Source organism: Cariama cristata, unplaced genomic scaffold, assembly GCF_000690535.1.
Source record: "Cariama cristata isolate BGI_N322 unplaced genomic scaffold, ASM69053v1 scaffold3031, whole genome shotgun sequence".
Classification (NCBI taxonomy): Eukaryota; Metazoa; Chordata; class Aves; order Cariamiformes; family Cariamidae; genus Cariama; species Cariama cristata.
Window position 1 is genome coordinate 27,240 of NW_009597362.1, and position 23,300 is coordinate 50,539.

Sequence of the window (23,300 nt, forward strand, 5' to 3'; positions counted from 1 at the left end):
CAGCATGGGATCCACTGCCTCACACTAAGGGAAAAGAGCCAGCTGGCAGAGCACGAGAAGCCAGTACACCATGAGAGCTGCTGCCATACCAGGACCGTCTCATCAGGAACATCTTGCTTCTGCATGAAAGGCAAAATTGGCAGAAAGACAGAATTCGCACAAACCAATTAATTTTAAACCAAGATTTTTCCATCATCTTTATCTGATTATTTGTGGCCCAAAGTCTTACAAACAGGAAGAGCTGCTTTTCCACTGTTCCAGTAACAAACTTATAGCCTTTAGAAAAACAGAATGTATTAACATAGCTAACTTACTTTCTGGCAAATAAAGAAAGTCTGTTATACCAGGTTTGCTGCAAAAAACCCACCTCTTCCCTCTCAGTCACTCTGTAGGCATACAACCTGAATTCATGTAATAACTTGAATTCATGTCAGCAGCTAGGCGTGTAAGAAAAGCTGTTCGCTGTACTTTATACAATAGGCTTGTACATTGGATTATGTCACTTATTTCGTATGCAGCTCAGTGCTTCATAATTTTTATTTTCCTTTCCTCTGGCCCCTTATCTTTCATGCTCAAATGATCACCTCTCATCTCTGTAGCAGAAGTTGATAATTCCAAATGGAAAATATTTATAACCAGATAGAGGCATGTCATTTGTAATGCACATGTGTATATAGAATGTTTGCAACAGAGGGCAACAATGCACAAACAGATAACGAGGGCCTGCTGTGCACACGTATTTAATAACTTCATGTTATCTGGTAATAGAGAAGCCACTCAAGGGAAATTACCAACGTGATGCAAGGAATTGATTTGGACAGACCTCAAAAACAAAAAAGCAGTATATTCCTTTTCCTCCATTACTATATCTAACTTGTACTGTTGACATAGATGCATAATCTATTCTCAGAAGTTCAGGCTATCCACATGTAAAGCCAGATAGCGCAATGAACTTTCACAGTCACAACCTTTGCGTTCAGCAATCCAAAGTCTCAGCTGCTGCCAAGCCTCCTCAAGTCTATTAAGATAAATGAGGCCTACAACAATTTATTCCAGCTCATACCTTGGACTACAAGCCAAGGATTTCTTCAGTCTAGTGCAAGAACAGCACTCTTCTCCCACAAAAAAGGTAGAAAAAAAATATACATTTCCCCTCTCAGTCTGTACACACAAACACACACTCTTTGAATTGCCCAGGAGAATCTAGTACAGAGGAGTGGGAAGCACACATTGCTTTCAAAGGGTTTGATGGGGGCTGCTTTGATCCATTCTCAGGTCCTCTCACAAACATCATGTGTATGCACAGAAGAGCTTAGGTGGACACTTTAGTGCTGGTTGTAAGGTCCTGGGAATATGACAGCATGAGAGCCACGCATCAGCAAATAATTCCACTTCAAAACAGTAACCAGTAAACTAGCACACCTCGCAACACAAAACAGGCTTTGCAGAAGAGATCTGTGCTATTAGTTGAGTGATCTAACGGACATGTACAGACATGTACACTACTTGAGGTTATTTTGGTTTTTTTCTAAATGATGCATAGTTCCAATCCCAGTTGTGAAAGTGGGATACCACCCTCCAGATCATTAAGCCCTACCTAGAAATATTGCTGCATCTTAATAAATCCCAATAGTACAGAAGAACAATGAAAATCACCTTTTGGAAACTATGACAGCTGAACACCGTGTTATGGAAGAGGGGGATACTAGTGAAAGAAATATTACATCTGTTATTTTTTGTTAGTACTATTCTCTTGTAATAATGTCTTTATAATAAGGGCTGTAAACCCCTTTTATTTCCTTTTTGTTATTCACTGAGTACTGTCCAAAGACAGTACTCAATTTCTGTCCTAAGATGCATCCTGTCATAAGTATCACTCTGCCTACATTCTAGCAGCAGAGTGTCTCGCAACGCTTTGTAAGACAGAGAGATAACTTGAGATGCCAGATGAATCTGCAAGGTCACACCAGAAGTTGAAGAAGGAGAGGAATAGAACCTGGGTCTCCCACATCCCAGGGCAGCACATTAACACTGCATGATTTCCCTGAGAACGTGATTCTGCAGTTTGAGCCATGGCCAATATGGAGCCCAGAGAACTCCGTGTAGATGCAAGAGCTCATCCACATCACTGGATCAGGATTAAGAGGCAGCTGATATCCGCAGCTCATGTTAAAGTCAACAGAAATGCATTGCAACAAAGGAATTAAACATGACCCTTCCATTCCCCTAATGATGGGAGAGACTCACATGCTTACCTCTGAGTACAGAGTAGAGCTTACTACAGGCCAGTGTTAACATCAAAAGAGGAAAAGAAAATAAGTCTGCTCTCAGGTGAACATTCCTTCCAGCTCTTTAATGAATTTAAGTGTACGCTGCAAGGCAGGACTAATTAAAAAAAAAAAAAGTCTTTTCTTAGATTACAAAATGCCCAAATTAGAAAGTTCACAACTGACAATAAAAGTCAGGGCACATATATGCTTATACCAATGAACATGCAAACGCAAGCTAAAAGTAGAACAGGGACTTTTCAAGCACTGCCAACAGTTACCAACTGCCATACAAATAACAAAGCAAGGGTACAGAGGCTGCTACATATCTCTACATGGCAATACCTAGAACCCTTTCAACAGACAGGTGTTTAAATCTTCAAAATATCTTTAAACACAGACCTGTACTTAACTGTTCCACTCAACTTTCTGATTGCTGGATGCTTGAATTAATGTCAGTGGGATCACTATTCCATTCTGGTTCCATTCTGGTGTATGACCGCTTCCCGTTTAGGGACTGTTACTGGATGTATACTACAATAAGGTGATCACAATGGCCTTGCATGCCACATTGTTTTTTATGAAAATCTTACTCTATATCAGAAATTATAACCCAACTTTATACTCACAGCACAGAATTACTTCCTTGGGAGCAAAACAGTAGCCAGCATGCACCAAATCTGTGATACTGTGAGAGCATCCTTGAAGGTCAGGACAGCAATACCACTCTTTCTCCTTTTGAGATCTCACTCTACAAATCAAACTGCAGTTAAGGAAAAACAAACAAAAAAAACCACCCAAACCTCACAAACAACAAATCACCTTCTGTGGTGCATTTGTTTTAACCTCATCCAAACGTTGAGTTACCAGCTCTTCTTTTGAATGAATCACTCTTATTCTACCAGACAACTCTTACATGACAGATGCAAAATGTTCTGTCCATATTCCAGGTCAGAAAGATTGACTACCTGTAATCATGTTGTGTGTGACCTGCTATTATCTTTTCCTTTCAAAAGTGGACTGCCACTTGCAGAAAAATGCAACTCACCTCAGCAATAGCAATACAGCACCCAGTACACCAAGGAGAAATACAGCCTGCCTGGGCAGGAGGGATCTTTTCAACAGATGGGATTAATTCACAAAAAGGGCTTCTTTTAACATCAGCAGAGCTGTATTCACACAACATGTTTCTGTCATCAGACAGAAGAAATAAAAAAAAAAGGCAAATATACCAATATGAGCAATTTTTGTTCATTATTCTAATAGCCAATATGTTGCTGACAAAGCAAACAAGAATGGACTGGATAACACCAATTGCAAGTAGAAATTTTACAGGGCGAAATACTGGTATCACTGAAGTCAATGAAAATCTTTCAGAAAAAACTGTTACATATCCAGGCCTTGAATGCAACATCACACATGACATCATAGCAAGTGCAAGTTACAATTAGCCATAGTAAAAGCCAGCTCTCACATGCCCTCATATAATACCATATGGTCCTAAAAAATTCTGCTGAACACAATGTATTACATTGCACAGCCATCAGAGTCTGTTAACTTGGCATAAAAAGGAGCAGGACTATCCCACCACCTACCAAGCAAGCAAGGAAGAGCCTTCAGTGTGCACTTCCACCATAATCCTAGGAGGAATGTCACCTCATAGGCCACCGCCAAGTTCATTTGGGACAAACGGTATTTACTGTGCTATTTAAATCATGGGGTTTAATTCACATCATTTGAATAACTTGGAAGTTACAGCTTCTCCTTTTCCAAACTTCTAAAAATATGGTCAAAATCCAAATAGTTCTTATTCTTGTAAAGCACCCATTCAAATCAGAAATTATTTGGTTTGAATACCCTAAGAGCTGTAGGATTTGTTTCTATCTAAAGATACAAATTGTTCTTTTTGAAGAATCAACTATGTACATTTTCAAATTAAAGCAATAAATTCTGGCTTGCTTCTTTCCCAGCATGTTGGATTACTCCTTAGGAGTAACACAGTGCTGGGATCGTGCCATTTGGTAGCTGTGGAAAACCTCTAAATCCGGCATATATGATCTCCAAATAAAGGACTGCTTATTATAATAGTGTATCATCCATCGCTTCCTAAAAATCCCAAACTCCAAGTCTTAAGAGAACACAATAGGATACAATTTGTATCTTTAGATTAAATATATCAGCATGCAAGAAATTATTCCAAGCTTTTCATCAGCTATTATAGAAAATTTCCCTGTAGGCATCTAATCACAATCTGTCCATTAGTTTTAAATAAACGTTTAGGGTTTCATTGTTATATTACAATTGTTGTTCATGCCCCCGAAACATGTGAGGGACTGCAGCAGCAACCCTTACGTTTTCTGAAAAAAAAAGGCGAGGCACTAAAAATAACCCAGGCAGTAATTTGAAACTAAAACTCATAGTATCTTTTCAATTCACAATACAGGAACAGCATTGTTACTAGCATCCTACTGCAGTCTGGGAAAGATTTGGTTAAATCCTGCTTAATTGGGAGTATGTTATTTTAAAATTAAAGTACGTTAATCTGGCTATTAGTACGCCTCCCAGCAGAGCGGAAGCCTTGCTTGCATAAAACATGCACAAAGAACGCACACCAGCCTTGCCTTCCGTGCTCCCCAGAAACAACTGGCAGTAGTGTCAGTATTTTTTTACATTATAAGCAGTAGAAGTGTCTTTTCCCTATGCCGAGACAGGACAGAATTCCACTGACTCCACCACTCCCTCCTGGAATGACATCCGAGTGAGCAGCTGGCGGTTGAGGTGACTGGGTTGCTCCAGGTTTCTGCTTTACACTGCAGATGGCTGAACTACCAGGGGAATCACAGAATCAGTTTGGTTGGAAGAGATGTCTGGGATCATCGAGTCCAACCTTTGCCCTAACACCACTGTGTCAACTAGACCATGTCACTAAGTGCCACGTTCGGTCTTTTCTTAAACACCTCCAGGGATGGTGACTCCACCACCTCCCTGGGCAGCCCATTCCAATGCCTAACGACCCTTTCTGTGAAGAAATGCCTCCTCATTTCTAGCCTGAACTTCCCCTGGCGCAGCTTTAGGCTATGCCCTCTTGTCCTATCAAGGGAAGGACAGTACCTGCCCCAGACTATAGGAAGCAGGCACAGCCTGGGCTACCATATAAGTTTCATACAAATTTTGGTCATCTTTCCAAAGCTCAGAAAGCCTCAGACATAGGTGTCTCAAAAACCTGAATAGCAAAAAGCTTCTCAAGGCATGCGACTCTTCCATCTTTAAGGGACTCACATCTATATAGCACCAAAAAAGTCTATATAATAATACAATAACACATCTGCTTACTAAAGTTAGGGTATAATTACATCTAATTTATCACCATGCAAATCTTTGCCTTTGGATAGCAACTTGCATTCTGTCAATGCTCCTGTCTTTCACCACAAACAAATCAGGGTGATTAAAACAAAATACAGAGAGCTAGTAGGTTTCATAGTATCTCTTTGAAAAACACAGCAGATGGGTTTTTTTCTGTTAGACCATCCAGAAGAACAAAAAAATCCAAAGCTACTCCACAGCAAAAGCAAATAACCTCCTGAAACACAAGAAGACCACCAACTCACAAGAAGTTACTCTCAGCCTTTTTGCTAAGCTGCATGTGAAAACTTAGGTCAGAGTTCCTTTTTTATTTGCTATGTGAGGGAATCTTCTCTGTGGCTAAAAAGTAAACACTATGGGTGTTAATTGGAAGCATTTGTAAAAACTAATTAAAATTGCTGTGCTGCAATCATGCTTCAGAAAAGGTTTTTAGTATCAAATAGTAATAAAGATTTGTCTTGTACATGCTTTGTTTAATCCCTTCAGGTAGATAAACGAAGACCATAGCAGTCATATCTTAATAAAGAGAGGGGGTGGCAATTCTCTTCTAATCAAAGGACTTTCTTTACAGTTAAATCTAAAGCAATTAATTAGGGACCTTGGTACAAGTTATCCGCACAGATACGTACAACTCAAACAAAGGGATGTCAAAATAAGCATTGGGAAAGCATATTCCCAGGGAAGACGTTCATGCAACACCACTTTTGGAAAGGTACAGATGCGTGCCAGAAGCCACACAAGGAGGTTGGTCAGAGTTTGGAAACGAGCTGTTGCTACCTTGTGATCAGCCACCTCGAACATCGCTGGCAAGTTCTGAACTACTCCACTGACGTAAACTTTTGTTCCTCATCTCAAAACAAAACTTTAGTGTATTCCTCCTATACTAACCCATGTCACCACTGTTTCCATGTGACCATCTCCTAATGAACTATTCTTCACTGTCTTTTTGCTCTTATCAAGATTATCCTTCCCTAATGATGTGAAATGGACATGATATTTGATATATACTAGCACTCACAAATCACTCTGAAATTAGCTGGTATCAAAAGCACATAAAGTTTATGAGAAGTTGGATGAGCTGTGTCTGTTTCCTCTTATCTGCATCCACACGTAACATCCACACGTATGTCCCGGTTTAACCCCAGTCAGCAAATAAGCACCATGCAGCCACTTGCTCACTCCTTCCCCCTCCCAGTGGGATGGGGAGGAGAATCAGGGAGGAAGAAAAATGTAAAACTCATGGGCTGAGATAAGAACAGTTTAATAACTAAAGTAAGCTTAAATATAATACTAACAATAATAATAATAAAATACAATAATAATTAACATAATAATTGTAATAAAAAAGAATAAAACAAAATAATAAAACCCACAAAAAGACAAGTGAGGCACAGGACAATCGCTCACCATCTGCTGACCGATGCCCAAGCAGCGATCAGCCCCTCCCAGGCAACTCCCCCAGTTTCTATACTGGGCATGATGTTCCATGGTATGGAATATCCCTCTGGATACTTCAGGTCAGCTCTCCTGGCTGCGCTCCCTCCCAGCTTCTTGTGTACCTGCTTGCTGACAGAGCATGGGAAACTGAAAAATCTTTATCCTATGTGCTACTTAGTAACAACTAAAACATCAGTGTGTTATCAACTTTATTTTCACACTAAATCCAAAACACACTGTACCAGCTACTAAGCAGAAAACAAACTCTATCCCAGCCGAAACCAGGACAACTTATCAAACAATGTCTTATTTTTCTTCACCCTTTTGCTACTTTGGTTTTGGAACTCATTGATCCCTTTGGTTTGATTTACACCGTACTAAACAAAATCAGTGGCAGTACCAAGGCATACCTCTTAAAGGTTCTTCACTATTTTCTTCACTGAAATCCAGTCATTTCCCTCTCTTCATAAACACTTTGTATTTCACTACTACATGACCAATCACCATTAAAATCTCTGTTTGAAAGTCTAAAATATCCACTAGCATACTATTATCAAGTACACATGGTTGGGATTTACCATTCTGCAAGTAAAGAGTCCATCCTGTAGGGACAGGGTAGCACGGCACCCAAGGACGCAGCAATCCTGTGCAGTCCGCAGCACAGGCAGCCACCCGAGCTAGCACCAAGGAATTGCTACGGCTGCACATGGAGCGCCGTGCACTACGGCTGCACATGGAGCACCGTGCAGCTGCACCGCCTCCAGCTCTGGGAGCAGCTTGACTGATTTACTTGCAAGACTGAGTCTACAGTACAGCATCGGGAGAGTTCGTAGATGTTTTACGTTTAAGGTGGCAATGACAAAGAAATGGTCTTTCCACTACAACAGAACAGTAACATTTGTAACCACAGTAGTTCACAGGGAAGTCCACCCTACAGGTTTTGACTGCATTTCCCTTGGAAGATGTACTCCAGCCAGACATGTGTTAGAGCTCTGGCAGAGAGCTCTGTAATGCAGAGGAAAGGACCTGTCAGCTATGGTCTTCTGCCTGGAATGCCAAACAAATACTTAGCTATCCTGGACCCAGGCCACGCAGCACACCTTACAGACAAAGGCTGAGACCTTAGATGCACTTCAAATTGTTAAAAGCAGCTCATGCAGATCACGGTGTGGGCTGCTATGTACAATACAACACAGCTCTGTGGCTGAACAAATATACTGCAGTGCTTCGAATTAGTGGCAGTTCCCGTAGATGGCACCCCCACCTACCTCACGCTACCGCTGTCCATCCAAGGAGCGACAGACAGCTGTCCTGCCTGTGGCTGGGCACACTCTTTGCGCTGACTTTACCTACCCAGACCCTGAAGCATGGTATAAAACCACCTGTGTTGGTTCACGCACAGATATGTCAGGTCCATTTCCTTGACAAGTGCAGTATCATTTTAATTTTTCACACCAATATGCCATTCTTAAAATACTACTAACCATTCTCTTTGAATCTGTATTTTGATAACAACAACATTTTAGTCATATGGAACATTGCTCTGAAGCTCTATCCTGTTAATTGATTGTTGAGGAGAAGGCACTTTTACAACTCCTTAGCATCTGGCCATCAGAAATACTTCTGCAAATTAAGATGACAAGAGCAGCTTTGGTGAGAATTACCCAGCGTCTGAATTAAGCAAATACAGTCAGTGAGGCTCAGCTGGGTTCACGGATCAAAAGAGGTTACGTCCACATGCAAAAATGCAGTCAAATTTTTTTATGTTTTAACTTTGTATTACTCGCTTAAATTTCCAGTCACTTGAAATCTTTTTTACTAGTTTTACAATGATATTACTGATGTTGGAGATTTTGAAAACCCAAGTGGACATGGTCTTGGGCAACTTGCTCTAGCTGACCCAGCTTTGAGCAGAGGGGTGGGACTAGATGATCTTCAGAGAATGTTTCCTACCTCAGTCACCCTGTGACTCTGTGATAAGAGTTCACATCTGCCTTGGAGAGAATGCATCCATTTCTTTTGATGGATACCTAACTCCTGATAAAATAAATGAGCATAGAACATAGATAAAATTAATGAGCCATAGAACAAATGACAACATCGAGTAGATGGTCTGAGAGCAATACAGGAATTGGGATGCCTATGGTATAGCCTTTGAACACTTCTGTGAGCTTGCAACATCCAGTTATCATGTCACCAAACCTGATTTTAATAATAATATATTTTCAATTTCATAGACCTTGCCAAGAAACTAAGTGCACATTTCTGAAGCCAGAGGGTCAAGGTTTTAGAAATAGATATCTGAAGCTTGACTCCTAAGCCCATGTTTATGTGATTGAATAGAAGTTTTCAGATTTTCTCAGATCTGCATAGAGACTAAACACTACAGCATTCAGCTGAATGAACGGCTTCACCAGTAGTGGGATAATGGGAGTGAGTCTGTTTCACTAATGTTTATGAAACTCTGCATATCAGTGACTAAGTAAAATTATAAAACTCTTCCACTTTAAAACTATACATATCAGTTAATAAATAAAAATCTAGTTGAAGTTCTTCTGTATCACAAGCCTTCCAACAGCAACAGTTTGCTAAAGAAATTGAGCTTTGGAATTACTTGTTTGCAGATGGTAAATAAGAAAGCATCAATGCAAAGAAGTATGGTGATCTTATATAGCACCATAGGCTGTTACACAAAGAACAAGCTGTGAATCTTTTTACGTATATTCTCATATACAATTCAAATGGATTGCAGAGCTTGACAGGTTGTTTTTCTTTCATATACAGCGATCTCTGTTTAAAAGCATGTCTTAGAAAAATTTGGTAGTCTAGACACAGTCAATGTGTACCAACTACTTTGAATATTACAACATGAGAGATACTAAAGTATCTCCAGTTCTGCCTATTGGCACAGGAACATCCACAGGACTGTTAAGGGCTTTCAGAAGATCTAATTTTTCCATATTTGTCTAAGTCTCACAAAATTTTGAGGTCAGAAATTATTTATAGTAGAAGAAAAATAAATCCACCAATACAGAGAGAACTTTCTACTACTGGTTGCAACTTTTCCACCTTCCCTTCAACAGGAAGAACAGCTCCTGAGGTATTTTTATGACCGTCAGCAACTAAAACAGGTTTCTTAGAATATGAAATCCCTGCCCTGAAAATCCACATGCTGACTAATCACTGAGTGTTTATAAACTGCACCTTAGAGCTCTTCCATTTAAAGACCAAAAATAGTTTGACAAATATAGAATTGAAGACTGCAGCACTGAACGGACTTTCAGACATCATCTAGTCCTTTTTCTTGCCCCAACACAGAGGGAACTCTGTTTCAACTAATCCCGAGAGAAGCTTGTCTTATCCCTTTTTAGGTTTACTCAGCAAATATTGTCCCACACTCTTTATAGACGGACAAAATGAAGCATACAGTAAAGACAAATATATTAACAGTACACATTAGTTTGTTGTCTGGCACAGTTAAAAAACACAATACCCTAAACCTACGGTGATTAAATATTTGCGTTTGAAACCATAAAAATAACTTGCTTCAGACTAAACAATTAAAAGAACCATGAGCCATAAAACAAAAAAATGCAATAAAAGATCTAAAACTATTTCTGCAATTCTCCACTAGCAAGAATATTTTTTCCTCATAAGTCTGAAGACCAAGAGGAACTCTTGAGTAGCAAGCCCTTTTGAACATTCATAAATATATGTATTTCAGATAGAAAATTCATTGTAGCAACTTTGCTTTTAGAGTTGGTATTTCAGGATCACCCTTCGATGGGGAAAATGGAATGACAGATAGCAGCATCTCCCATTGCCAAGCTGGAAGATCTTTTTTTTGAACAGAAGTTCACTGGAAAATGCAGCATCCTCCCTCCAGCAATACTGAGTAGGTCACACCAGCAGCCTGTAGGGGGATGATAGCTTTAACAATTTGGCAAGATGGATAGCTGGCTCTAAACACAACACAGTCATCAGTAACATTTAAAAACCAGCTTTTATACAGAGCACAGAAAAACTGTCCAAATTTGCTCACTGCCAAATCACTTGAATACAACCAAAAAAAACAAGCAAAGACTAGTTTGAGAAAAAACACTTCAAATACTAAACTGCAGGAGAAATACAGGGAAGGTGTTAAGATATAAAGCTATTAATTTCAATAAAAGGAGAAAAAAAAAATCACTTAAGACTTAAAAGTTAAACCAGAAAAAAATCAAATCCATCAAATCACACCATGGACATAACTGATTCAGTGAAAGGTATTGCACCCCATAAAAAAATGAAAATCTACTAAAATCAGCTAACTAAGAATGAAACTGATCTACAGTCTCAGACAAAAATTCTACAGCTGTTTTGTGATTTGCATTGATTTCCCTTTCAGATAAAAAATAATTTGGTTATTTCAATTATGTTAAAAGGAATAGGGTGACAAGAATCTGTAGCTTGTCTAATAAATATTCCAGGCAGTTGTCACTGTACTTACAGTCCCTTGGGTTTTTGTTTTTGTTTTTTTTTCTAAATCTGTGGTAAACCAGAACTGTGTTTATGGAAGCCAAGACATTGATGGTCCTATTCATGACTTATGGTATCATATGATGTAAATATTTCCATTGAATGTAATGGCATTAAGGAGAATGGGATCCATTATGAGTCTAACTGCTAAACAGCACCTTAACCAAGGAGTACCTCACTGTTTCCATGTGATATTTCACAAAATAATGTAAATCATGCAACTAAATCAGGTTTACAATCTGTTATAAATATACACAATTGGCTGTGAGCAAAAGGCTTTATGATTAGGGTGACACAGAGTTCAGTACCTAATAAACAAAACAGGACAGTTAAAAGGGTTAGATACTTTTCAAAAGGAGACTACATTTTAAGTGAAATTGTCTTGAGCAGACTTGTTCCCATTTTTGCATCTGTGCCAGCAGCAGCACAATAGCAAATGAGTTTACTGACAGAAATGCCAAATAAACTCATTGAAGAGCCTGCAACTTGACTTCAGGGACAGACCTGAGCAAGCAGTATAATTCCTCAAGCCTTCTTCAGTGGAAATGTGATTTGGCACACGTTGGAGGCGCATTTATTTCCTAGGGAGAAAGGAAGGAATATCCTGCATGGCTGCAATAGCAATCTGTCATCACTCCTCCCTGCCCCGGGCAGGCTCACCTATTCCAAGCAGTGTGTGCAGTGTAGGTCCATCCCCTGTCACTCCTGGTTCTCCTGCTCTGGAGGCATGTCCTGCACACTCCTCTGCACTTAATTCACTCACTAGGCAGTTCACCCACAGAAACAACATAAATTTTTGTTTCCTGAAGGAGATGAACAGTTGGAATCAAGAATCGTATTAAAGTACATGTTGCAGAATATTTACAGAGAAATCTGACTAATTTTTTTCCAAAAGAATACCAGACAGAGCATAGATGGTGCCTCATACTACCGAAGAAACACAGAACTATTGGGCAGCTATGCAACTGCTCTCAGGATTGATGTACAGTACCTATAGTGTAATTTTTAGAAAAGAAGTGTCAGGCCAAGAATCTGTTCAATACTCCCTTCAAAACTGGCTATTTATTCTATATAATTTGTGTATTTCTCAGCTGTCACTACTCAAGTCCCTTCTGGGATGCTACTGAGCCCCTGGGCTGAAGCTTATGTCAACAAGGGTTCTGCTGTTAATAGGATAATGCAGGCAGAGTTTACCTCTCAATTTCAACAATATCTTTAAGCAAATTATGCAAAACTCACAAAGAATGCCCTTCCATTTCTAAAAGAATCTCTTAAAAAATAGGAGCATATTATACTTACTGATGTTTTCATGGGTCTATTTTAGTCAGGAAACTACTGAACAGATAACTGATCAAACAGGCAACTACAAAATACTGAAAATGGTATCAAACTTGAAAAATATAATACAAAAGCAGAGAGAACAGTTTTTCCCTATCACAGTCAGTTATATAAATCACAGGTATTCCTACTGTAATGGGTACATATAGCACAGACAAAAATGCAGTTTTCACACTGATAGGAACGTTTACAAATTGCCAGAATCAGAAATCCACTTAGTTCAACTGGAGATGGGTAGGCAGGGGAAGTTAAGGCAGCAGAAAACTTGGCTCCAGTAACCAAAGTAATCTGCTGTGATTAAGAGTTTCATAGTGTGGACTGAAACTTATTTGAAATAAAAACATAGAACCATAGAATGTTCTGGTTGGAAGGGACCTTACACACCATCTCGTTCCAACCCCCCTGCCATGGGCAGGAACACCTTCCACCAGACCAGGTTGCTCAAAGCCCCATCCAACCTGGCCTTGAACACTTCCAGGGAGGGGGCAGCCACAGCTTCTCTGGGTAACCTGTTCCAGTGCCTCACCACCCTCACGATGAAGAATTTCTTCCTGACACCTAATCTAGATCTAACCTGTTTCAGTTTAAAGCCATTGACCCTTGTCCTCCAGCACACACGATGTGCTAACTCAGGCTATATCTGGTATAAATTAAGCGAGCATTGTTCTGGATTAAATTAATCACCCTCATTACTGCTCTAATAAGAGGAAAGTCAGTCAGAGTAGCAGTGTAGCAGAGGATAGTCCATACAGAGAGCTTTGAATCTTTCAGGAAAATACCCTATATGAACTCTAAACCAAGGGGTGTATACGACACTATGCAGCACCACAAAAATTAATGCAATTTGTGGAATACGTTCTGTCATATATCAGGGCTAAGTCTCAGTACCCAAGACTCTGTGTGAGACAGAGGAATCACACTGCTGTTTTTCATGTTACTTCGATAGTTTTGATAATTCAGTCCCAGAAAGTCAAATAAACTATTGAACGTACATCTTTTACAGTTCTACTAATTCCTCTACTTACTTTCTTCCCAACCTAAAGTTGATTGAGCTATTGTGCAGCTATCTACAGTTGATTAAACTCAGTTTGATATATTCTGATACAACAGGCACATTTTTCTAGAGCACTTTCCATTATAAGGAAAGCTGATTAGATCCTTTTTTCCATTTTACTGTAACTAAGTCATCTCTCTCAGTGTTCCTAGTTTAGTGCCATAAAATGAAGGTTAGCTTAACAGATCATTTTATTAACTCACTTCCCCTGAGGTTTTCCTTTTTAGACACCTTAGAAGACCCCTGACTTCCTAATTTTTGTCCCTTACTGAAAGAGTGCTAAAAAGAACAAATACTGGACATGGCTAACCTATGCTGAGCATGAAGTCAGAATTTACATATCTCTGAAAGTGACTGAGGCTGAGTTCTGCATTCATCTTCCTGGTAGTCTCCGTAGGCCAGTCCCTCAGACAGGAGCTTTAAGGAGCCGAAACTTCTGATAAGAACTGACAGGATCACAGAGGGTCCAGTTATACCCATTCGGGAAGACAGCTCTTTCTTTTGATAATGAACCATTTCTAATCTGAGGAGGTGGGATATGTGAGCTTCTATACTGACCTAACATCACTGAAGATTAGATTTCCTTCACTTTGTGGTAACACTCTCTGGACTTTATGGATAATATTTCTCTCTGTCACAAGAAAGAACATGCATCACGTTGGCGAATGCAACCTATTAATGAAAAAAGAAGTTCTAGGAGGCAGTCAATACCTTTCAAGATCAGCCCTTAAACTAAAAACAAAACCCCAAAGTTTTAGACGTTTGGTAAAGGTGTAGCGCTGACATAAGTAAAGGGTAAAAAAGCTCTTCCTATAGGGATAATAAAAAAAAACACCCCACCATGGTAAAACAAACCCCAAAACTTCTAAAATAAGGTTATATCCTCTTTTCTCCCATTCCAATTTTAAGAATAATTTTCAACTGAGAGTTTTCATGTATCTAATTCTGTTCTTTAGATTTGATATCATGCCTAGTTTAATCTCAGCATCATTTTGAGAAAGGCAGCACACCATATCTTAAAAAGAGCTGTTTGTGACGGAAGCCTGAACGCTGCAATTATTGTACCATTCTCACCTCAGGGACTATCAACATACATCTGCAAAAACAACAGAAAATTCTATTCTACAGTACGCAGTAACATGGTAATTTTGACTGCCTTAAACTGGATTTACTGATCTGTCTTCTGCTGAAGTGCTCATGCCTGCATGACACCTAAAGCTTGTAGAGTATTCCAGGCTGTTGTAGGACCATCTAAAAGAGAAACACAGAATACTTCACATACTCAACGTCTTTTCAAGGATATAAACTATCAGTATTTCCCACCATTAAAACTCTTTCCAGAGCTCGTACTGGGGCATATAATAATAGAGCTACTTACTCAGATTTCATATCTGAAGTCAAGAGAAGAGTGGATCAGTGAAAGTTTAGTCAGAGTTGCATAAAATACTGCTACATTTCAGGGTCAACTGAGTATCAGGCAACCTCGGAAGTACTGCTATATCACTGTATAACAACTGATCTTTCCAGGCTTGTAGGATAAAACTAAAGTACAAATTCTCTTATTTCATCTGACACATTTCTCTTCTTATGATCTATGTGATTATTCTCCTGGAACGCCATCTATGTCCACACGTGATGATGCTCTTTTTACTGAGCCATTGAGGTTTCGTGTAACTACATTATTTTCTGCTGTTCTTCTCTTCTGGGAGACATAATTGCTGAAGCAAACAGACAGACTAGATGAAAATTTCAAAAGTCAGACACTGCTCACTTCAGACAGCTTTAGCAATGTGCAGATCTAAACAAACAAAAAAGGCAAAATAACTTCGACAGTGTTTTTCTTGCCCTCACAGAGTCTTTGGGCTCCCCAGAAGGGAATTCTGGACAAGGCTTTGTTTCTCAGTCATATAATCTCCCTTTCTTTTACAGTCTACCATTTTTCTTGGCTATACTATGCCTAAATCATTCCCCTCTGATATGAAACCATGCTGCATTGCTTCTGCCTACTGCCTTCTTCCTTGTCTTTCTCAATACCTCCAGTTTGCTACAAATGCTGGTAAGGAACAACTATGAATACCTAACTTCTGTGCTCAATTTCTGGTGAAAAAACTTTCCTCAAATCTCTTTTCTAACATTAGACTAATGCTCTAAGTCGAGCTGCCATAATATTTATTCCTAGCCGAATGGGAACCTTCAGTGTCTAGCAGTTCTCCAGCTTCCCACATCTTGGAGACAGTGTTCCCAGAGATGACAATTTGATGGTCTCAGCAAGAATCCATCTTGGACACAAGGGATTCCAGAGGTTGTCATGGCATATCCTCACTCAGTTCTTGCCCTTTCATATAACTCTGTGCAGCACAAATAGCATTAATAAAAAATAATTAAAAATCAATGCTATTTGTGGAATATATTTTGTCTTACCTCAGGGCTAGTCTTGGTACATAAAATACAGCGTGTGAGGTACAAACCATACACAGTCACACAACTTCTGCCACTGCATTCCTTAAGCTTTATCTATTTGTATGTGTGGGAAACGGTAAAAAGGAGAAACTTTCCTTTGGAAACTGAGAGATACCTGATGAGAGAACACAAAACCAGATCCAGTGCTACACACTTTCACTTGCGTGTTCAAAACTGATTGTCAAAGGCACAAAGAAGTTTCAAGGGCACAAATATCACTAAAAAGTAATCCTAGACATTTCATATAAGCAGCAGGCTAAGGGAAATGTTTTAAATTTGTTGCTGACCCAGCAATACTACTACTACAAATCAGGGAGACATAGTCTTTATTTGACATGAGGATGTAAGTACATTTTTCACGTACTGACATTGCACTTGTTCATGGTAATAAAAAATAGAAATCATTGTTTATTTTCTGGCACAGGACTTGTCAACTTGTTTATTTGCTGGCAAATGAGTTGTCAACTTGTTTTCCATTTTAGAAGATCTTGTTGCTCTCTTTCCCCTTTGTGCCCATGAGCAAGGATTGAGATTAGGGGCAACAGGTCAGGAGCAATAATAATTCCACAGCATGTAAAACTGACAGACCATGTGCATTTAGCCACAGAAGTATCTTTAACCTTCTTAAAACGTCACCATAATTCGATTAGGTACATGGTATTTTTTTCAGCTTCATAAAACATTAATGTTGTTTGCATCCAATTTTCTTTTTTTTTGTACTTCATTTTTTCCAATTATTTCTACTGTATGCAAATCTGCTGGCATGTGTACTGCTTGAAAAGATTGCCTCAAATAGAAGATGGCAGCTTTTGCAACATTAAACAATGATTAGACAGGCATTGGGCCAAAGCAGTGCATCAGTTAGGAGCAAAGGAACAATGCAGCAGCCGACACTAAGCTGTCTTGAGAGAACTGAGAGCACTTAGCAATTCCACCGAGATTTTCTCTGCTGCCAAATGAAAACACAATGATTCGTGGTGCCATACTATTTAGCATTCATCATGATTCTAAATCATTTATTGGAGAGTTTACACTGCAGTGCAGACAAACCCTGTTAAATTTAATGAAAGGCAAACTGTCGTTTGAGTTGGCACCAAAAACATCTGTGAGAAAGCTCTGGAGTATCTACTATTCCTCTCAGATTACACTTGAAGGGAAACTAATATTTAAAAAATAATAATTAAAAAATCATCAGTTGATTCAGAAATTCCATTGCAAAATGCCACAGAGATGTGGCAAGATGCTAATGGGGAATACAGCTCCATGCAGGTCCCCCGGTCAGACGTCTTTGCCTGTCAGACTGCCAGAAGAACAAGATTTGCCCTGTCCTGTAGGAAGTGGGTTGCAGAACTTACTCAAAAAACTAACAGACTTCTAGACATCTGTAAGGATCATATTGAACATGAAGGGTGAGTTTTTAGTATATAATCTGCATCTCCTTCCATATGGACCTGCATCTGTATTTCTCTCTACTTAGACTCTCAAAACAGACTTCCAGTAAGCGATGTTAACAAGGACTCTGGTTATGGAGGCCCAAGAAAAACAAAACATCTTTTCCAAATAAACTAGGTGAGGAAAAACAAACAGAAATTTTCACACTCTCACAGCCTAACCTCCAAGTCTTTGTTTTTCCCATGTTAATTCCACCACCATAAATGGAAATTTCAGGTTTTCTGTCTAGTTTCATCACAGTTTCCATAAAGTTTTAAATACAGCTTCCCCAAAGCTTCCCAGGCTGCTACTTGAAGCATACTACTTAAAATATGTTACTTTTTCAGTGCAAAAGGAAAGAACACTATTTGAGTAACCATCCCACAAATAACTAACAGTGAACTAGTGAAGTCTAGTAGTTTAAAAATTGGTCATCCAATGTACTTAGAGAACACTTTCAAAAATTAGATTCCAAGCATATCTATGGAAAAAGTATGCCAAAAGAAAAGCCAACATAAGTTGACATTTTATTCACCACAAGAATTCAAATATCCTTTGACAAAAGGTTCTGTACTTGAACTTTAGACTTACAACAGGTTCCTCAATGTCTGTAAAAAATATAGCAATGCCTACGTGTATGCCTATTGGGTGAACATAGAATATTGTGCAATTTATTCATATATTTTCGCTAACTGATTTTTATCATTTGGTGATACACTCCAATATCCTTAAATACTTCCTTAGGCAAATCTCTTACCATATCTTGGGCCCTTCAGCATATTAAGAATTTTCAGGTTCTATCACAAAGAAGTTGAAGTGTTGGAAATTATCAGCTCTGGCAGGAAGTTTTACCACCAGTTTAAGTTAAGAAATCAGCACTAATTTTATGAAAGTTACCTTTGTATTCATTTTTCTTTTTAAGAAAACTATGCTTCGGTGAGGAAGAATAGGTAAATTTTAATAAAGTTCATTTAAAAGGCAATTCGTATTTCTTACTTTATATAGGACACAATCCTTTAACTTCTTTGCCTAACACTACAGAGTATTTTCCCCACCTTCTGTCAAACTCCTGCAATTGTAAGTACCATTCTGTTGATAAGGAAAGAGAAAGCAATCCTATAAAAGTCTTTTGGGCTCTTAACAGCTTACATTACTACAATATCTCAAATACAAATTCTACTGGATGCAAAGAGATCTCCGGATACTTTACGGGAAAAGATGTCAAAAGGAAATCATCTGATCAAACCAGAGTTACCTTACTGACATCAACAGGTATCAGCACTTCTCTCACAAGTTCTACATGACTGTTTGTCACTGCAACGGATCCATACCTATGGCTGCTACTGAAATTTAGTGAGATGTGTTTGAGAACATTATCAACGGAAACCATTCAAGCATTCTTGAAGGCAAAATAATCTCAGAAATGTGAGAGAGGGAAAAAAATGGAGGAAAAAAGTATTTTTTCAATCAAGTAATTTCTCGGAAATCTCTAGTAATTAATTTTAAGGCTACAATCACAGTGATGGTACTGAGAAGTGGACCAGGGTAGCATTCATACACTGGCATTCTCACAGTCAGGATGCCACCACCTCATAGCACTTCCAACGCACATGGGGTGAATTCCTCATTGCTACCAGAAGAGCTTAAAACTAGCCTGTTCTCACTGAATTTGACTGCAATCTTTAATACTATATGCCACATATGGTTTCTGAATCACACTCGACACAGGTGATGCTATTTCCTATAAGTTGGCCCAAATCATTCTTCCGAAATATTCCAAAGTGCCAGTGCGCAGCTCTTTATCGTCACCTAGAAACTGCCGCTGTATTGTCTGTACTGGGCTTTGATACGATCCGTAACCTGAGAGCAGACAGGACTGTGCTCACACTACGGACTGTGTCATTAGAGGATGGCAGAATAGATGGAGGGATAAGAACAAGAAAATACTCACTGTGCATTGCGCTACTTGACATACATAGGGTACAGAGCATATGTGAAACAAATACATAGTATCAAGTGGTACACTGGGATTCAAGCTAAAACAAAACCACAATGAAAAAATGCCATTATAGCTTTCAGTTTCATTTACCATACAAAAAAAAGAGAATATATAAGAATGCTGTAAAACTGCAGCTGAAATCATTGTAGGATTTTGTTTCCTAGCTCCAGTTTTTCAGCATTTCCTATATTGTAGTTCAAATACTCCACTTTACTACCTTCCATTAGGATTAAATATGGCATGTGGATAGCACTGAGATGACACTTAAATTAGTTTCTCCCACACTGAAATCAGATATATTGTTATTCCAGTCTTAAAGCTTAGTTTAATGGCAATGAACTTGTCTTATTAGGAAAAAAAAAAATACCTGGTGATAAGCTTTGGAGTTGCATAAAATAACTTTTTCTCTATTCTGCTGCCTGCATTAAATTGCAAGTATGGAAAATGCTGGTTTTAGAAGCGGCTGCTCTGTCCTCTTGGACTTGCTGTACTGAATCTGACATAGAAAAAGGTATTTATTAGACTGCAACACTGCAAGCATATTAAGACTGAACAAGTTAAATTACCTCATGGATGGATTAAAAGATAAGATAACCATATATTAACTTTCAACAACTGCTGGCTAGGGAAGATTCAGTTCACAGTACTATATGAACGTTTGAATCAAAAACACTGCTGTCAGGAGGCTGCAATAAAAGCTCTGCTGCCCACTGCTGACCCCTGATGTGGACAGAAGTTATGCTACCAGCTTGCACACATATTGAAATTTTGCTTTTCCAACCATACAGACAGACTGAACTATACTATATTGCAGATGATTAAAATCACTGTTCTTTTGAAAGGCCACTTTGTCACCACAAACACCTGCCGAGCACACACTTCCATGCAGGCAAACGGTCCAACAGACATGTGAGCTCTCTGGGGTGCACAGGAAGAGCCATACGGAGCTGCAGTGGTCCTGCAGCCCCACCTCACTCTCACAGTGCTGGAGCCTTCCTAACCTTGCAGAAAACGAAGGCTAAGGACCTTCCATGTCTGTTATAAAGAACAGAGAATGTGCCAGTTTCCATTATAAAACAAAGCAAACTGCACGCTGGTTATCAAACAGCTTTCACACAACTATAATTTCAATGCTACAAATCCCAGAGTCTTGCCATCAGCAAGGGATGCTATCCCCACCCCAATGTGTGACTGAATGCAAGTCAACATTTGAGTCTGACACAGCATGGAGTTCAGATATGGGAGAGTCAGAAACACTGATCTAAAAAAAAAAAACCACAGCCTAATTAACTTTAAAAGAAAGCAAAAGAAAATGGAAGAATGTGTCTGAAAAGGAGGGGTCAGAGAGAAAAAGGAGAGAATGGGAGAATGATAGAAATACGCCACAAAGGAAGGAGCAAAATACACTGGGGGGAGAGGGGAGGGAAGGAGAGGGGAAGGGAGAGAGGGAGGGATGAGTCAGGCAGGAGTTTAATTACTGTGGCTAAAGGCAAAGGGGAGATGAATGACGAGATGGGAAAAAAGGAGGAGTGCAGTTTGTGAGAAAGAGCAGCAAATACTGGGGTGGAGGATGTCAGGAGAAGATAAGAGGCATAGGTTCACTGGAATTTGAGAACGTGCAAAATGGAGACCCCAACTGAAGGACACAAGCTCATGTCAAGAAAGATGAGGTGTATGGAAAGGGTGTGAGGAAGTGAACGTCTGAAAAGAACAGACTGCCAGGGTGGAATGAGGAAAAGGGAAGTGGACTGAGGGAATAAAGACCAAGGATATAGACCACCTCTGGATGAAAAAAGAAGGAATGAACACAGCAGGAGAAAAAAAGGTGTGAAGAGTGATAAATCAAAGCAAAAGAAGGGCAAGAATAGTTGGGACAGATGGCTTTCTTCATCAGCAGTGTCCCCCTCTTTTCTGCTCTGTTGCTTAATTCCTTGTGATACCGTTACTCCACAACCTCTTCCCTTTAAAGCAGGAATCAAATGCAATGCCACAAGGACTGACAAGCAAAAGGAGAGAACAGTCTGCAGCCACTCTAGGACATCATCTTCAGGACCTACTGTCCTTATAAAAAACTCACAGTCCATTTACATTAGTGGTTCTTGATTTTTTTCCACAAGAGTTTTGAGTTGCATGGCCAGGCATCACTGGGACATGAACCAAAGCGTTCACATCCTCCGCTCTCTCACACCTCGGAATAAGAACAACATTTCTCATTCTGCTAACTTCTGTTGACTGCTGAAACAGATGGTCAGCGGACTATGTTTTGCTTCTGGTTATTTTCTTACATATTTTCAGATGCATCCACAGTAGCCAGCACACAAGCCAAGACACACCTCATTGCAGTCCTAGCATCAGCACAGAACATGTAGCAGTAAACATATGCTCAAAGAATAGCCTTCATTTATTCAAGTTTCAGTGCTAAATGTTGCTATGCAAGTAAAATGCATAGTTTGTAGCAAGAGCTAACATTGTTCTCAAATCTACAATGGAGACAGATTTCCCAGTCTATACATAAATATATGCTTTTTAGCATCTGATTCCTAACTAGCATTACACAGCCCTCTTTCATGTCAATCCCTGCCAACATTAGTGAAAGGTTGCTTGCAATAATAAGGATTTCAGCATCAAGACCTTTAACTACTCGGGGGAATGAATCTAGGCAGATAAAGCAAAGTCTTCACAATGCATAAACCATGGCTCAAAAGTGAATGCAGGTTTGAATAAAGTTTGTTTTTTTCCTTGTTTTTAAACATTTTTATTTATCTTTGAATTTTCCTGGCATACAGATAAAAGAAGAACAAGAAGCCAAACAGAAGGACAGCAAGTCCTAAAGTTTTCCCTAGGAGATTGTTATTAATAGTTTTTTTAAATCAACATTCATAGTTGTCTGGTCTAAAAGTAAGCCATCTTCAAATTATGCTCTAATATGAAATCTAGCATGCATTTGAACAGCACTTTTTAGGTTTATTCATCTCTGCTTTTGTAAATAAACAAATAAAAAAATCTCACAATCTTCTATTCCCAAGTATCTCTTAAAAATAGCCAAGGAAGAAATACAACTTTCTAATGAAAAGCTCTGGATGCTTTTTGAAAAGTTTCTTGTCATTCAGTGTTTTGAGGACAATGTTGCAAATTTCTCAAAGGTGATACAGTTGCACCTGACCCACTTTCTACCACTCTGTGCTAATCCTCTTCAACGCTGCATGTTATAAAATTAGCATCCTGTGATACCCAGCATTAGTACTGCAATTCAATAGCTGTATTCACGGAAATCTCAGGACAAAAATGAGAATCATTAAACTGAACATGTCAGAATATTTCATTCATAAGCAGTAAGTCAAAGAAAAAGGAAGAAACCTTACGAAATCTGATCCCTCTATTGCAACATTTATTATTAACTTTAATATGAAAAAATGACATAGAGGATGATAAT

At 39.1% G+C, this 23,300-nt stretch overlaps 1 protein-coding gene across 1 annotated transcript in view; it reads right to left on the minus strand.

Annotated features, from left to right (window-relative positions):
- The window catches only part of LOC104168275 (polypeptide N-acetylgalactosaminyltransferase 18-like), a gene marked incomplete at its 3' end in the record, with an annotated part of 61,340 nt that overhangs the window by 26,623 nt on the left and 11,417 nt on the right, over positions 1 to 23,300 (minus strand). The window lies entirely within an intron of this gene.